This window comes from Dasypus novemcinctus, chromosome 10, assembly GCF_030445035.2.
Source record: "Dasypus novemcinctus isolate mDasNov1 chromosome 10, mDasNov1.1.hap2, whole genome shotgun sequence".
NCBI classification, from domain to species: domain Eukaryota; kingdom Metazoa; phylum Chordata; class Mammalia; order Cingulata; family Dasypodidae; genus Dasypus; species Dasypus novemcinctus.
Genome location: NC_080682.1, coordinates 94,156,484 through 94,162,321, shown reverse-complemented (window position 1 = coordinate 94,162,321; position 5,838 = coordinate 94,156,484). Strand labels below are relative to the sequence as shown.

Here is a 5,838-nt window from a genome sequence, read left to right as displayed (position 1 = left end):
ATGCAGTAGGATGCTTGGAAGGGGGCAGAGATAAGCATTTCCAATTCCCTGCCAGGAGCTCTGAATTTGTACATGGGGCTGCTCTGCGGTGCCTGCGCCTGATGGAGAACAGTGGCAAGCCGCAATGCAACAAGTGTTAAATTACCTTATGGAGCTCCCTTCATCCACAGGAACAGAATTGTTCTAATTTTCCTCAAGGGGATTATGGAAAATTCTATTGTGAAATCACTTGTTAACACTCTTGAAAAGTACAAGTTTAAAACTCGAACGTGCCAATGACAATAAGTTCCAATTAATGAAATTCTTGAAGGTATCACTCCTCTAATAAATGGGGATGAAAATGTGGCAGAACTGGCTGGTATACTCAGAGCCTCACTTTCAGGTATTTGTAAAATGTCATTTTGATTATTATCCATACAATGGTAACATTATACCCTGCAAAGGAACAGGATTGTTCAAAAGGAGAAATTCTTCAGACTGTAAACAGAGAAGATTCAAGTTGATGGCACACTAACCACGTAAAAAAGGAAGGAAGCACTTGTCTCATTCCTGGCGATCCTGGAAGAGAAGAGAAAGCTATTTGTTGATGGGGACAACTCAAGATCTTTCTGTGGAATCCTAAGTAGTAAAAAAAAAGTGATGTATTTTGCCCCCAGACATGCAGAAATGTGTCATCATTACATGCAGATATATGGAGAGGTAGCCAAAATTCCCCCCTCCAGAGAAAGACATTAATACTGATAGGAGCCCAAGGTGTGGGCTGAAGAAACTTGAAAAACAGGTTCAGAGTACTGAATATCATAAATTTGGAAGTACAGTGCCATTTAATTCATGGAAACCAAAAGATGGACAGGCATATAAATTTGTATCACCATCTGAAATGGAAGTAGATATTAAAGCTGGAAAGTATTTGGAACAGGGGGATTTCTCTATGGAACCAAGATTGGTTCTATTCTTAAGTTATCCAAACTGGAAGAACTGGCAATTTGGATTTCAACCCACAAGCACTGAAAGTGTTGAGGGCAGCAGAGTTCATGCCCTACGTTGTTATTTATTGCTGTCTGGAACTAAAGACATTGCGTGCCATGCGCAAAGCTGTGGTGGATGCTAGAATCACTACCAAGCTTTTGACAGACTCCGACTTGAAGAAAATGGTTGATGTATTATATCTCTGCAGATTCCTGTGATGTTTAAAGATCCCTCTAAGTTTGCAGTTGGGAGTTTTGTGAATGATCAGTGTGCTTTTTGAAATGTGATGTGGTCCTTAGGATATTTGTTCTATTTGTTGTGCTGAGAACCAAATCCATTGAACAATTCACAAAATTTGGAAAGAACTGTTAGCTGTTTCAGATATATGTACACATATAATGCATACATTATATAATGTATATTATGTATGTACTATATGATATATATAAATTAATGTGGTGCATATTTTTATATTTCTGATAGGGCATGTGCTTTTGGTTTAATGATAAAAAAATTCCCTTGAGATAAATGAACATAATATACAAATTTCTACAATCACTTCAGTTAGTATCTTCCTTTAGCATTCCTGCATGGTGTAAATTCTTCCTAAAACATGTTCAGTGATGCAATTCATCATTAAACTAAGTTAACCATATTTTATATTGATGACTTTTCATATAGATGATATTCACACTTCAAGGATTTAGTGCTTAAATATTGGTTATCATCTTTGTCTGATGATAGATATCAGAACTCTGACTGAATTTGTTATTTCCTCTCACCAAATCTCTTACATGGAATGGCCGCATGGAGGACTTTGAGGGGAAAAACATGGTATTCACATTGTTTTAACTATTTTTCACAATAAAATAGTATACCTAAAAAAATGCATAAAACCTGGAAATGATGATGTGTTGGGTATTTCCATTAGTCTCTAACCTAAGAAAAGAAATTCTGGCTCTTTGTAAAAGCTGCAAAGTTGCAGAGTCCCTTTGGTCATATATTACCAATTTTAGCACAAGGCAATTTTTATCTGTGTCTATTAGATGTAATAATGTCCTTGACCTAAAAGGCTTAGAAGAATGAGTTAGGGACAAGTATTAGAGTATTTAAAAGAATCTATAAATAACATAATATAAGATAAATACATATGTGTGTAAAGAAATGAAATGCCATCATGTACATCCATAGGTGTAAGTGTTTGTGCATGCAATTGGTACATGTATATGTGGAAATATACATATCCTCAAAGATTCATGCAAACTTGCAAACCTAATCTTACATAAAGTAACCTGGTTACGCAAATACCTACACATACATGTATGCATACATATGCATTCAACTGTACATTTGCATAAATATATACACTTGCATGTGGGTAATTTAAAGAGATGAAGGTTGCTTTCTTAGAGTTTCAGAAGACATCAGAAGTATCAAAAGGGGCCAGTATGGATAAAATTTTTGTCATTATTTCTGCAATACCAGAAACATGGTGAGACATGACCACATTCTAAAACTTTTGTTCATGATGCCCATACTTATGGTAATCATTGATTAATCAGGTACCAATGGATGGATTGACACACATAGATTTTGAGAGGAGAGAGGAATTTTTCAAATGGGCAAGATAGTTCTCTCCATCAAGAGAAATTCCTACGCAAATACGTCTTTCCATTAACACTGACTTTTTTCTACCACCCTGGATGTAAAAACCAAAGTGATAATCCAGGAGGTTATAGATTGAACATGGAGAACTGAGTTCATTTTAGGGTTATTTTATCTAGGTAAAGCCAGATAATTCTGTATGCCTAATGAAGAGCAAACAGTTTTATATGCAGCTTGGAGTATAAGGGATGGTTATAGAAAGTTTTTGTACACTGGGCAATTCTATATTACATTGAATTAACTCTACTTCATAACACCCACCTTCATAAATCATTGAAAACCCAGCATGTTGTAACAGAATTTGTAGTATTTCTGGTATATCACAGCTTTCTTTATGTCAGCATCTTTTCAATTATGTATTCTTTAAACTATCCAACATCAACTCTTGATAGAAATATGGGAAACATTTAATTCTTACAATATGTAAACAGAGAAATCACAGGGAAATTTGAATTATTTTTCTTATTTTTATTTTATTTTTCCATTTTTAAAAAAGCTTTAGATTACATAAATGTTACATAAAAAATAAAAGGGATTCCCATATGCCCAACCTCCATTCCCTCCCACACTCTGCTACATCAACAACATCCTTCACTGCTGCAGTTCATTTGTTACAACTGATGAACACGTACTGAAACAGCCACCAACTGTGGACTATATATATATATTTTTTTAAAGATTTGTTTTATTTATTTCTCTCCCCTTCCCACCCCCACCACCCCAGTTGTCTGTTCTCTGTGCCCATTTGCTGTGCATTCTTCTTTTTGTCCACTTCTGTTATTGTCAGTGGCATGGGAATCTGTGTTTCTTTTGTTGTTGTTGTTGTTGTTGTTGCATCGTCTTGCTGCGTCAGCTCTCTGTGTGTGCGGTGCCATTCCTGGGCAGGCTGTACTTTCTTTCAGGCTGGATGGCTCTCCTTATGGGATGCACTCCTTGTGCATGGGGCTTTCCTATGTGGGGGGCACCCCTGCGTGGCATAGTACTCTTTGCGTGCATCAGCACTGCGTGTGGGCCAGCTCTGCATGGGTCAAGGAGGCCCAGGGTTTGAACCGCGGACGTCCCATATGGTAGATGGACGCCATGTCCACTGGGCCAAGTCCACTTCCCTGTGGACTATAGTTTATATTTCAGTTTAAAATCTATCCAACACAATATTGTAGGTTATGATAAAATATATAATGGTGTGTATCCATCATTGCAATGTCATGCACGACAATGCCACTGTCTCAAAAATTCCCCATATTATTCCTATTCTTCCTTCTCCCTCTCCCAAAATCCCCAATGGTTATGTCTCCATACAAATGATAAAAGTTCTTCCTATTGCTAGAAAAATAAGTCTATAATGGAATAAAAGTAAGTCTACTTTAATCCATTGTTTATTCCCCAATCTTGAGGATTTTGGGATGGTGATGTCCACTCTGTTTCTATTTGTGAGGGGCTTAGGTCCCATGAAGCAGAAGGATGGAAGTATCTTACTTGCAGTTGCAGACACTATCTTTTCCTTGGATTGGCTTTGTCCATCATCAACTCCTTTTTAGTTGTTCTCGGTGAATCCAATTAATTTGGAGATAAGGTGTGGCTGCTTAGATTCAGGGCTTAAACTGGCACATGAACAAACAAAAGATTTAAGTCTCTGGAACATATATTTCACAAGTACACTGCTAATTATAGGTTCCAATGAAAGGGGCAGATGAGCCATGTGTAGGGAAACTATAAATGAGTCTAACTCTCTTACACTGGGGAGCATAAATTTCAGAGAGAAGCCCGCTCTTATAGAATCAAATTACTAAGGTTGTTTGCCCTGTTTATCATGTTTGGACGTCTCTAGAGCCTTCAGAAGTATGGCAACTGAAGCAATATTTACTGTGGCAGTAAATGAGATGCTACTGAGATGTGCCGAAGTCTAATCTCTAGATAGATCTTCTGATTCACTTTGAAATCTCTTTGCAATTAAAACTCATTTGTATTTAATATTTCCCCTGTAAGGCCAAGATCTTTTCCAAATGCATTGTTAGTTAGTGCTTGGTAATAATCCCTTGTTGCTAGGGAGGCTCATCCCTGGGAATCATGTCCCACATTAGGTGGGGAGGGGGAAGGTAGTGAATTTATATGCTGAGTTTGGCTTAGAGAGAGCAACAAGGAGGTTTTCAGGAGATAAAGCCTAGGCAATATATAATATTAAGCTATGTTTCGATTTTACAAGAAAAGGTTCAGAAGTACAATCATCAATATCAAGGACCTGGAATAATGGTCTGTCTTCCTTCATATGCACAGTCCTTGTACTACAGTGATTCTTGTTGTTCTATTAGAAAAAGTAGCTTGGAGCCCCCAGGATGGTAATTCACTATTCTTTCAATATTGTGTGGATCTCCACCCACTCAGACAATGCCCCTTGAACACTTGAACATAATCATATATGTTAGAGGTATGCTGACAGTGCATCCTTACTTACACATCCACCCATTACTGACTCCACCCCCCCACCAATGATCCTCTCCTGCTAGAGTTGCAAGCTTTCTGAGATCTTTTAAGTTATTCTTACATATACTCTTCCTTCCTACAGTCTTTTCCAACTGTCTCTCTCCTGTTTTTTCCTTTCAACTTGCAGAACTCCCTTTAGAATTTCTTGAGGACATGTTTCTGGTTAACAAACTCTCTTAATTTCTCTTTGTGAATATTTTGAACTCTCCCTCATTTTGAATGTCAGCTTTATTGGATACAGAATTCTTGGCTAAGAGTTTTTATTTTAACAGCTTAACTATTTCATACCACTGCCTTCTTGCCTCCATGGATTCAAATGAGAAATCAGCATTTGATCTTCTCAAGCTTCCCTTGTATGTGATGAATCTCTTTCTCTTGCTGCTTTCAGAATTCTCTCTTTGTCTTGAACATTAGAAAATTTGATATGTATGTGTCTCAGAGTAGGCAAGTTAGGCTTTATACTGATTGGGGTGTTTTGCAAGTCTCGGACATGTATTCCCATGTCCCTCAAAAATTTGTGAAATTTCCAGTCATTATTTCCTCCTTCTGCTCCCTTTTTTTTTCTTCTTCTTCTGTGATGCTTATAATGAGAATGTTTGTGCATTTTGTATTGTCATTCAAATCCCTGAGTTCCTGCTGGATTAATTCTATCTTTTTATCTATCTGTTCTACTATCTGTCTGATTTCAGATGTACTTTCTTCAAAATCACTGATTCTTTTCTC

General features: G+C 37.2%; 1 pseudogene; it reads left to right on the top strand.

The window, feature by feature from the left end:
* The first annotated feature begins 340 nt into the window (after positions 1–340).
* LOC101437717 (protein PALS2 pseudogene) lies at positions 341–1,187 on the top strand (annotated as a pseudogene).
* The last annotated feature ends 4,651 nt before the right edge of the window (positions 1,188–5,838 follow it).